Raw genomic sequence first — 13,900 nt, forward strand, 5'->3', positions numbered from 1 at the left:
TTGCCGGTGTAGTATGTTTAACGCTTTTGTTATACCCGTTGGATATCCGTCGTTTAACCGAACGTTTTTAATTATTTTCTGTAAACGGAAAGATAAGAGAAACGACGGTATTCCGAATGAAGAAGCACAGAAGGACATCTTCTCGCGTCTCTTATAAATTAAACGCACCCGCGTTTTATTTTTTTTTATTTTTTTTTCATTCCAATTCGCCTCGTCTCCACGACCAAGTATAATAGACGTAATGTCCCGTCGACAAAACGATCATCGCTGAAAAAAAAAGCAAATCTCCTTTCATAAACTGCAGGTGTATACATGCTACAGCCGATGTGATTTTTACGCCACCGGCCGCTATTTTGTTTTCGACAAATTTATTGTTTTCCTTATCTTTTCGTAATAAACAGCACCGCATACAACGGCTATATTCATGAATCATGAATAATATGTGTATATATATATATATATGATGTTTAAACATTATATTCATTATAATAAACAATAATATATACATTTATAATTTATAAATATATTATATCATTATTTAGGTATATAATATGCTTTTATTATAGCACTCTTGATTTCCCATCATCGGACACAATAACTATTCCATTAGCATAAGCGGATTACCGTCAACCGATACGACACGACGCGGACATTATCATCGCACTGTATAATATAATTCGATTCCGGCGACCGTCTCGTGCGATATCGAAGCCTAGTGCCGACACGCGCGTTGTATATAATACGGGTACGAATTTGTTTATATAATATACACGGAGAAGCGGTAGCGGAGTGCACCCGCCATCGGATGTTTTAATTATCTCTTTTTGTTTGCATCAACTATGTATACACTATATTATAATGATATTATGTATATATATGCATAGTATTTCATAAGAATTACCGACGAGTGTTTTTTTTCTCCCGTTTTCTTCATTATTCGTCTCGTCGTTGTCGTCGACGGTCATACCATTTTTTTTTCAGTCCTTCTAAAGAAAACGCGGACGACCCCGTCGCGGAGAAGAGAGACTTTCAAAGCTAATGAAGTCGGACCCGCCATTGTATATATTATTATCATATATATATATAACTGAAAGAGGAATAACGTGGTAGAGAACTTACCTATATATATATTTCCGCTGACAGGACGGAGCTAGCGAATATACCTGCTATATAATGTTATATATATATATATGCGAGCTCCCCTTGCATACATTATATTACACGTGTTGCGTATATACCACTCAACCGGCGGCGGCAGCTGTAATTCTTAATTATTCGAAATGCGAAAGGCTTATTATTGTCGTCAAGAAAGTCTCTTGGAAAAAAAGCTAAACAAAACGCGTGCAATAACAAAATTAAACAAGACGTCATTCCGCGGATTACAGCCTATATATCATATTATTACGTGTACGCATATATTTTTATACTCTTCTTAAAATGCACTTCCATCTCACGATATATAACCCTTTCGGATCGCTTACGGTGTTCTTTTCGTCCGGTCCCGGGTATAATAACTCTTATTTTTAAGGGTGGATGTCATGAACACGGGGATGAAGGGAAGAAAAAAATTACAGCCGTTCGCAACTAGACCTTCAATTTAATTAAGTGAAAACAGAGTTGCCTTATAAATTACGACCCCGCGATGGGACCACCGCCACCACCGCCACCAAATATATATATATATAAATAATTCGCTCGTGTCGGAGATAATTTTGTACTTATTTTTATTAATTATTGTTGAAAGTCGCCAGCAGTAAATTAAGATTATAAAATATATTATAACGCGCGGCATGGACTTTAGTAAAAAGCGTTCTCGAGAATCGCCATGTGACGTAATTTAATATAAAATAATAATATAAGTACGCGTGTATATATACGGAAGAGTGAAATAACAGAAGCGCGCCGCTCAAATGCATATTTCTTCTGGATAATTTTTAACGATTTATAGTCATGCCCTTATCTCCCCATCCTCTCATCGCTTTTATTGCTCATGTCGTCATTACTAGAGCAGTGGTCTCGCACATAACGTTTTAAGAGGTTGAAAATGTGCAACCCTCGTATGATACAAGCCACAGGGTGATATCAGGGAAAATCTTTGATGCCCAGTATGTATTCTTTTTATGAAAAATAAAATAAAATAAATACATTTCATAATTAAAGTGGTTGGCTACTTGGTCATATGTCTCATCATAACGTATATTATCTAACACCGATATAACACACTGTTTTATTATTCGCATATCTATAACATATACTTACAGTGATCAAAAGTGTCTGATAAAAGAATGTAATACAGTTTAAAAATTATTGTGAATAACCGAAACATTCGCAAAGATGGATTTGAGTGTTGTCGGACTTGTCGAATCATTATAAATTATAATATGTTTATACTTATTTTTTACAATTTTGACTTTCTTGTCGTAAAGTATATTGTATTTAGAAACATCGAATTCCTAAGTAATAATGGTACAATTCTTAAAATTCACTTACCCGGCTTACTAACCCGCTAACCTTCAAATAAATTAAAATCTACGATTTCAATAATATAATCACATGGACGCTTAGGGAGGAATTTATAAACGATCAAACTATGTTAAAAATGTGATATTTATCAAACAACAGTAAGTACACTTATCAGTTATCTCATACCTGCACCAAATTCCAAATCAATTATTTAAAAATAAATCTGATATCAGAAATATTTTTACGAATTTCTATTTTAGTAATATATACAAGTGATACCTATTTCATATAATCCTTCAGGCAGGTAACTTAACTACCTACCTCACGAACATGTTTCAATAGTATCCTAATAGCCATTAGATACACTGGTACACATAATAATTATTATTAACAGACTAAGAATGGGCATACTTAGCTCACACATTGTTTCCTCATGAGACACGGAGTACCGGTGGAGAAGTTCTAACCGTCAAACATGTCCTTCTATTCGGCTGTAATCTTGCAAATATAGAAAAATTCTTAAGCATATGAGATCATTTTTATAATATGAAACACTTGGACCTGATCATGAAATATCTAACAAAATCATAATTTTCCTAAAAATAACTTAAGTGTATGACCTTATCTAGTTCAATTTTTCTTTTTTTCTTATGTTGTGTTCTTTTTTCTCTCTACCATTTTTACATATTCCAACAAATCATATTGTAATTTTGATATTGTAAATAAATAATAATACAAGAAAATAATAACGTTAGTTATCGAGGTGGCTTTGATTAATTATAAAAAAAAAAAAAAAATTATAGGTATACCTACATCATTATTCATTATATTACGCGTACAAATTATGCGTTTAATTATTGTTTATTGTTCCATAAACTTATCCTCAACTTCATCATTAGTAAAAAAAAAACCCATTACCTATATGTAAGTCATTTATAATTTATATCCCTCGAAAGAATTTCACATATTATGCTATGTCCTCTCTCAACGGCCGCTGTCGATCTCGTTTTAAATGCTAAGCTCGTTTGGAGTTTATATCGCGTCATGATCATGATATAACTATATATTATTATATTATGACATATAGATAAGCATTAAGCACTATTTTGATCATTATTTATACAGACGTATACACGCTACAATATTGGTTACACGTGTACCGATCCAAACAGAAGCCATATCGCGGCCGCTATAGCCATATACATATAGGTTCGTATTCCGGTATTGGAGAAAAGTAAAAGTGTGTTGTGCCAATAAAAATTCTCTGTGTACTATGTAGTAATAACAATCGTCCAGACCGTCAAATATCGTTATATTATAATAATATATATTATTCATAACATACCACGGTTATGGCATGTCGCTAACGTGTTTTACACATGTACCTATACAATTATTATGTATAATATTAAATTGTGCTATATAGTCGACATGTATACGACGTCGATTACAGGACTGTGCAGTGTAGGACATTATTATTATTTATGTTTTTCAAAAACATATCCTACAAGAGTTTTCTCTTCTCGACAATTATAATTATTATTGCAATGTCAATATTATTATAATATGTATATAGGTATAACATAATATAGGTTGGTATTTTGTTTTGCACTCGATGACGAATGATCAATCGTGGCGATCTCACCCGCAATCCTGCAACGGTGGATGATAACCACGACGATACGTTTCGAAACGCATTCCACGTATACCATACGTGTTAATCCACGTGAGAATTGGGTGTTCTGGATGTTTAAACATCCCTACCCTCGCACTCGAAATGTTGGGTTTTGGATGTTTATTGAAAAAAATATATATAATTTTCAATAGCTGATTTTAAAAACAACTTTTTTCTGTGTTTTCGCCAGTTAAAGGCGACATTTTTGCAATCGATTTTTGCATCGTATAGCGCCACATATATAATAAAATATTGAAATGTCATGAGCGTCCGTCTTAAAAATCACGTTTACCGCTGACTTTATATGCCTTTACAATTATGGTAGTATGGTATATTGTATTCTATATTCTATACATATATATAACTAACGAAAGCAATCCTTCAAAGACATTTGTATATTGTAATTATTATTAACCGATGTAAAAAGACGCGCGATCATCATTAATTACTATTATTATAGTCATTATGATTTAAACAAATCGTTCGCATCATATCTGCAGGCCACTATTATAGTATAGGCACATATTTTAATTATTATTCTGTGCGAGTAAACAACAATATATGGACAAGTAAAATTCGAGTTATATAACGGATTTACACAGACCTGCTAAAATTTGTCACGCGGAGCTCATCAGTCGTTCTGCTGCAATGTCTAGGTCAATTCCTTAATGTCGCGTCGTACACGGACACAATAAATCGGTCGATTATAGTTCAAAATTTCATTTTGAAACCAGTTCGGTAATTATTTGACGATCTGTACACGGTTTAACGCGTAACCTTCACCTAGATTTAAATAATAATAATAATGGCATTACCAATTGTGTATAAGTACCTATATATAGCATTTAGACAGTACTCGAAATAATTGACATTGTCTTACGGTGAAATTATAATAATATTCTATACCGAGCCGTGGCTTGGTTATGGACATTATGTCTTATCGAAACAATTATTCTGCTCTACGGTATATACTTAACGGTTTGATAGTTTATTTACACATGGAAATCAAATAAAAATTTAATTATTCATAAATAATTTACGTGTTGTAATACAATCTATTACCCACAGCTCTTGCGTTGACAAAATCATTTAAAAATTATATCGTCTAAAGATATAAGTATTATATAGGTAAGTACTTATGGTACTTACTAGTTATTAGGTACTTGGTATAATGATTAGAATAATTCGACACGTAGGACCTATACCTAATGCCCAACGGCTGGTGCGTGTGTAATACACTCTGTTCAATGGTGGTACCGCTTTCGGTAATAATTCGATGGTAATGTGGTATTTAATAATAATACTAATAATATTAATAACAATAATATAACACATCATCGACTCACCCGGTCTGTCGAATAATAATAATTAATCATTTTACTGCAGGCGAACGGAAAATAATCATTTCGGTATAGCATATTTAAATTTAGAAATTCCGTCAGCGCGCGGAAAGACGTTGATCTATGTAATTGCATTTCGGATTTAGTGTTTGGTCTTTTATTCACTTCGAAACGCCGCCCGCCTTAACGTTATAGACGTTTGTCCCCTAAGGAGTCATATAATATAATAAGACGCGGCGAGCCAACAAGCCAACAAGTCATGGAAAGCTTCCAAAATACGAATCGATGATGAATGTGATCCTTTTGGCGGACATTATTTTCGCATAAAACACCATACGAATTTTATCATTCTATTTATTTATTTATTTTTTTTTTTTGTTCGCATGGAGAAATTTGCGTAATGGGTTCCTTCCTGCCCCCGCGTCTTCCAAATATAGCTCATTAATGTATGAAGAAATATATCTTAATATTTTGTGCTTTCTGACGAGCATCATTAATATTATCTGGCCAGATACTTTGTAGATGTTAGTGTGGTGTGTCAGTCCAGCTCCAGCCAGCATTTCAAATATGAAACATAAATTTTAAGCGTGACGCCGATGTCACGAATTTCGTGTTACTGTGTATCATTGTACTTATATCATGTTGATCTGGTTAGTCGGGATTTTTTAAAGCAAAATAAAATATAATAATATCGTAGTCGACAATTTTGAACTTGTGGCGCCGGAGAGGCGGCATTAATTATACTTGGCGGTATTAATCCGAATGCCGTATGTATGCGATAGCTGATTACATAGTAATACTCGTCGAACCAATAAGTCTTATACATTAATGCTCGAGGCGTTTCGAAGAGTCTGCTTAAATTTATTAGCGATTACCGGTGAACAAAAAATAATATACACTCGACTTATTTTTCATTTCAATATCGCGTGATCGTGCAGCGTTCGGAATATTTTATTAAATTTATCGTCGTCTCTTAAGTGCACCCATCATATTTATGTAAGTACATTATAATATGCGGTCTTCCAGACTTTGCGAAGGAAATTGATTTCATTAAAATATAACAACGGATAGAGGTACTTGTATAGGTAGGTACCTACTTGTTGTTTATACTGCGTTTGTTCGCTAATTATGTCATTATACGTATTTTGAGTTGTCGTCGTTGAATATATTATCATACAATTGCAATATAACGGGACCGCTAGGCCCTCTTAAATTTATCGTCAAAACTTCGCTCTTTCTTACCCCCCGAGGCCTATACGTATTAATTTCTAAATTAACATTATTAGTGCTCCCACGAGAGACTATGTTAATTAGACAAATAATTATTATTTTCGTTCTTCGCGTAGAAATATGTAACAACAGACAAATGACAGATATAACATTAACATTGATACTCGTCGTAACATTATTATATATTTTTTCTTAGAAGGTATCTTTTTCTACGCGATTTCTTTAATTCATTTTTATTTCTCGATTATGACGCAATGTATACTCGTGCCTCATCGTCGTATTCCAGTAATTATTTTTCAATCCGGTTTTAAGTATACTCCTCATCCAAAACACGATTTCGTCGTGCGACAGATATTTTTTTATAGAAACTTACTTGTATATAGTATATTCGTTGTTCAACTTGAATTTTGATACGACGGAAGACAAAATATTTATGCACTACAACCACATATATTATTATTATGACATAATCGTTGAAAGCGTTCGGGCGAATAAGTATTATAACTCCAACAAATAATAATAATATTTTGGATAAAGAACAAAAAACAAATGGAAATTACGTTAATGATTTTACTCTTTTTCAGACGTTCGTATATATTCTGAATTCTCCCCCCCAAAAAAACGAAACAACCCCATGATATGTATGCTTTTATATATTAGATGCGTTATACAACCGATAACAAATGTGTTTCTCTTTTGAAAAACGACTTGGAAATGACAATCTTATTTTATTAGGTTTTTAGACACATTGTCGTTGTCCTAAAATAAATTGAAGACTCGCGAGCGCGAAGCGTCCTTATTGCTCCGCGGGGACCGATAAGTCCAAAAATAATAACTATGACGTGATCCCTACATAGTTTTTTCAACAGTATCTATACATATTATACACGCATACGGATTTTGAAAAATATTGCTTATTGTCTATTGTTATAGAGTGATTTTCGAGGATTACTTTAAACATTGACACTTATATATTATTCACACCACGAAGTATAGGGTCATTAAAGAATTAACTCGACAATGTATCTTATACAATTTCATTTTTGTTTTGTGCACAAAGAATATACTTTATTATACGTTCCGAAAAATCGATTTTAATCGAACAATTGATATAATACAATAAAATTATAATGATGGTAATTTACTATAATGTTTATAATTTATATGAGTTATGAGTATATGATATATTGATGAAATCCATATTATGCGCCGTGCACTTTTTACTTCGTCTACTTATAATTATTTATTCCTTATTATGTAATTATGTATTTATATTTATATTATGTATGTTATGGCCTGCTTTTGGAGATATTTATCGGATTAAATGATTCTGTTCCCAAATTGATCGTGTCCGCAATATTTCGCATATATATATGTATCATAATGTGACGTCCAAAAATTTGTATTTTAATATACATACAACATGCGTATTGTGATATTTTTTGCAAGTATAATTTTTGATCCTCATCTATATCATAACCAATTCCCGCTAATTAATTGCCAAAATATATAATTTTACATGTTATATTTCGTGTGAGCCACGATGATAATTTCTGCTCGCGTTCCTATAGCAATATTGCACGAAATCACGACTTATCGATCTTCTGAAGCGGGATCATTGATTATATGAAACGAGTATTTATCAAATGTCACATATCGTCTACGAGTACTTCATGTGCCACAACTCATGCGCAGATTTATCTCGATCGGTCGCTTTCGTACGAAACGAAAAATCAAAAATACGACAAGCTTCATTCGATCCACCGCTTGCATCTCCCCAACGGTCGACTGTCGTTAGGTGGGAAGGAGGGGGGGTTGACGACGAGATTTATGGATTTCACACGTCCGCCACCGTTGTCCGTACGTTCAGAGGGGGGGGGGGGCTAAGAGGCTTTTCTGGATCATCCTCGTCGCGTTTCGACGGTATCTAGGTATATATTTAGTCAAAAAACTCGCGGTACGGATTATATATGTTATATAGGACGAACAAATACGTGTCGTATATATAAGGTATACACCGAGTTCACCCATATGTATGCTGCAGTACACACATAAGCGCAATATAAAAATAGGTACAGAAGTACATAATACTATATAACATATATACATAATATAATACATAATATAATACATATTTTATATATAGGACAGACCACCACGATTTCACTCACGTGCTCATGTCGTAGCTGTAATATGTATACGTATATATATATATACTGCGTCGACTGTGTATGTACCTGTATGATGTATATGTAGATATACGAAAAACAAAAACATGACAACGCAGTGAATCTACCTGTATATACTATATACGCCTATATGATGCGCGTATAATATATAATACAATATGTAATATATAGATGTGTGTGTGTGTGTGTGTGTGTGTGTGTCCGAAAAGCGCGATAAGTCGTCTCGTGTTACCCACCGCACCTGCAACCACATCTCGCCCGAAAATCTGTCGGTCCTTTGACGCGTGTTTCTTCCGGCCCGGTAGTCTTCAGCTCCGAATTTGCGTGTCCGTCGGTCCGGGGGTTAGGGGAGAGGTATAGAAAGATTTGGTGCGTCATGTATACATAACTACGTGTCGAATATTATCGGAGAAATTTCTATCCCGTTTTCTCCCACTCTGCCGCCCCCTACCCTCTCAGGTGATTTAATAATATTATGCAGTATGGGACGTTTTTGTGTATATATACAGAGCGGAGCACAAAGCTCGCGTCACACCCTGTTTAGATATGTATTATAGGTAATAGTCGGACGCGGTAGCGGGTGTTAGGGAGAAGATCCCCGCGGGACGTGTCGCCGACGATACGATTATTTATACACACACTGTGTGCGAGCACTATCGGTTATAATATTATCGCTGCAGTGTATAAAATATGTGGCGGTCTTTAAAAATGTCCTTTTTCGGTTTTTCTAAACGTATTAAATTATTGTATATATAATATATATATGTAACATAAGATTTAAAAAAAATAAAATTCGATTCAGAGCGCTTTATTATTTTATGTACTTGGCTTTTAGAGTGTGACTTTTTTTTATTCAAATTCCGAAATCACGTAGGTATCGATCGTGAATTCAAAAACTCAATTTTGAAAATAAATTTAATTTATAACACTTTGTATATAATTTAATCAAATATAATATTTTGTGAACTTTTCAAAATCCTTTGATGTTTTCAACGTTTGATTTTATTTATCGAGAGCGTATTAATATTTTTCAATCGTCATCTATTATCTATACCACTTTTTATTTATACCTAGTTAAAGTTTTGACATTTTTTATGGTTTCATAAGTTTCATTATATATGTTAGATGACGTGGTGATAAAACAGTTAGTCGGAGAATAGAATTAATGAAATTAGAACTAACCAATTACCTAAAAACATCAAAGATGTAAAATCAAAAAATTAGCGAAAACTTAATTTAATTCACCGTTAAAATTATTATTTGAAGAATTAATTTTGTACCTTAAAAGTTCGTCTACGACCACCCATTTTATGACCACTTAAGGTACATTGTATATAATATTATCCTGTATCCAGCACGATTATGTTGCACTTGAACGTTTCGAAGGCTGACCTGCATAAGTTATAATGTCCATACTATTATTTATTATAGACTTACTACTGCAGCTAGTGAATATACAATCATCACACCGTAGGTATATAAATTATCATATCACAAAATAGTACCTCGCTGATTGATATATTGAATTAAATAATATACTCAACTCACTATATATTATAATACGCCATGCTGCAATCACTTAGATTTCCTGTGAACTCTGCTTGATATATATATATATATATATATATATCGTTTGCAAGAAAGAGTATTGTCCAGCTCAATTGGGTTAGCGTTGCGGTCAAACGCTGCAAGTCATCTAATACGACTATAGTACAGATGACCTGCATTTAGACCTTGCGGAGACTATATGTATATAGGAGACGACCAGGTTTCAAAGGCCGGTTACGGCGCACACAACAAAATATGTAGGTAGTCGGTATAAACTTTGTATAGCGTTTCTCGTTAATATAATCAGATCGAATTATGTGTCGATAATGTCACTATATTATCAGTTCGAAGAGACGAGGGAATAACGCTGATGATGTAGCACTACTCGCGCGTCTACATACAATAATCATATACGAGTACATAGGTATTTTATTATTTATATATATGTATATATATATTATACTGCACATATAGGTACTCGTGTTTATGCAGTATAAAATATATACATTATAAATACGCTCATTGGCAACCTGGCGTTAATATATATCTAATCAAATTACAGGTCTGTCATTCCAACGCCCAAAGTACTAAATTTTGGTATAAAACGGACATTCAATTTACCCCTGAAAAAATATTTCACGGCAACAATATGTTAAGTTACCTACTTTTGTTGTTAACATTATATCGTATTGTACAATCCAGTTCATCCATCATGGTATGAAATTTAAACAATATTAATTATAAATATATATATATTTTTTTTTTTTAATTACAATTTAAATTAGATAAAAGTTAAAAAGTATGAAAACCACTAAGAAAAATAACTTTTTGATTTAATTAACCTGTATCTTATCGTATTTTATCAGGATATTATAACTTTATATCTTATGCTTTTCTTTCTTAAAAATGTAACACTTACATTTTTTAATGACAAATTATTAGGTTTAAGTGTGTCACGCTTTATAAGACCTGAAAGAATTTGAGTTTTAGAGAATTTTTCAAAAATAGTATTGACTGAAAATAAATTACACGTTTATTTTTAGAGGTAGCGAATAATATTAAACTATCACTATAGGAACCGAAAATATTTTTTTTTTAATTCACAGTAGTTGCCCTCCGCATATTTCGAGTGTTACATCACATTTCAAAAAGCTATAAAAATCACATAAATAACATAACTCGTTAGTATAACCATAAACGATGTTTTTCAAAAGCGGTACGTTGCATAGTATTATTAATTTTGTGAACTTACCTATTCAAAGCTTGGTTTTTACCATTCTATGTGAATATAAATCTCTGCGGAGAAATATTAAAATAATAATATATATCATATTTTGTTCGAAAATTGTTGTATGTAACATCATATTAAATTACAAGAGACAAGACTTTCATTGGTGATTATTGTGTTTCTCGAAATCATCTATTTCCCACCGTGTGCGACATAATTCTTGTGTCCAAAAAAATTATACATATATATCATAGATGTGTGTCGTTAATGAAAAAGAATATATCCACTGTCCAATGGTGCCATGGAGGATATACGATTGGGCGATCATTCATCTCCCTTAAGTTAAGTTCTGAATAGATAAATCAATATAATTATAATGTTGTATTAGGTACCCTTTTTTTTCCTGTTTAAAACCCAGGAACGGGTGGGAACAGTTCAACACAATATAATGCCACCCGTCTCTAGTGTATTAGGTACCTAAAGATAAGTTTAGAACGCATCTGCAATGTCAATCCGTCCTTTAGTTATCAGTAAAGAGTTACGATATTTGATATTATGATATTTATTTACTGTCCGCAGTTACATATATACAGATATCAAATTATTTTTAAATTGTATATGTGATTATAGTTTATTGCGATGTATTAAAATTTAAAATACTATTAAAACCCGGAAATTTAGATCGTTCGCAAAATGAGCTTTCCTAACATGTTTAAATAAAGGAATTTTTAAACTAAAGTTTCTGGTAAACATCTAAAGGTTATGGTAGTAACTGCTAAATATTGATGCAAACTATATGCATAAACAAAATCATGAATATTGAAGAATTCAACTTGTATGGAATTTTTATTGAGCGGAGATATAATAATAATATACGAATTAGGTATAGGTGGTTAGTACAACCATACTCTAAAGCCGGGTTCACACGATAATGCAACAGTCGCTATCAATACTATATGATAGTTCAAACTTTCAAAGAGATTCAACGTGCTACGTGCAGAGGATAACATGATTGTAGATTGTATTGCTAGCTGTCATTAGTGTTTAAGTATATATATATATATATATATATACATATATTCTACACGTTTTATTATTTATTTATATACATTGAAAAGTTTTCTGTAACTCGACAAACCATATATTACAAAAATACATATAATATATCATGTAATTTATATGTAACTGCATACGATATATAGGCCTATAAATCTGGAGGACTTAAGCTTTGCTTAATATTGTTTTTATTATTTTTCACATAAATCAGGTTTTTTGTACACTGATCTTCTCTTTCTCTTCTACAAAAAATGTGATCCACTGTTTGCTGTCACTGATGACGGAACAACGGAAAACATCAGCAATCACATTTTCAATGTTGTTTCAAAGTGTTGTATAATAGTAATAAGTACGTTGTCCGGTAATGGTCAGTAATTATGTTTCTATACATACTACATTGTACGAAGTATTATGATAACTATTTATTTATTTATTTTCTGTCGATTCCGGGTTTTTTTTTTAACTGGTTTTTTCATGTCAAAACTGAATTCGATTACCGTCAGCGGCGCGGCGTGTGCGCACGTAATCGCGTATACCAAGTAGGTACACGAGTTGAATAATTATTTATGCAATTTTTGTAATATTATTATGCTTTGTGGTCTGCTGCAGCAATTATAATTTACCTATTGTCAAAACTAGAATACAATTATTTCATAGGATATGCCATAGAAGTAAATATTAATTGGATGCGAATTGTACTATATATAGCTTAAGCTGTACAGTAGGAATTTTATAACATAATGTAATGAAAATATTATGCACGTATATGTACGATGAACGTTCATGGACAAAACCGACAACAAATTTATGGTATGCGTATGCCAAGATTTTAAAAACCGAAATTAATCAAAATAGTAAAGAATACCAAACTATTACGCACAAAGTCCATCATGATACTTTTTCTGATCGTTTAATTTTGTCTATTCTCTTTTGCGAATTTTCATTCATTTGTCGCCGACTCGTCGTATATTGTAGACAGTTATTATTATCAATGTAATGATGATCGTCAAAGTATTGAATCAACACGTTGATAACAACGACGATCTGTCACCGTAGCTGTGCCGCTATATACATATATTATAATAGTATAATAATCATAAAATATTATATAATACCGTCTGTTCATATCTAATATATGCCATATTACCATGTAGCTAGGTCCGTCACTCAG

The sequence above is a fragment of the Diuraphis noxia genome, unplaced genomic scaffold (genome assembly GCF_037042655.1).
Source record: "Diuraphis noxia isolate RWA-SAM2 unplaced genomic scaffold, SU_Dnox_SAM2 contig0004, whole genome shotgun sequence".
Lineage (NCBI taxonomy): Eukaryota > Metazoa > Arthropoda > Insecta > Hemiptera > Aphididae > Diuraphis > Diuraphis noxia.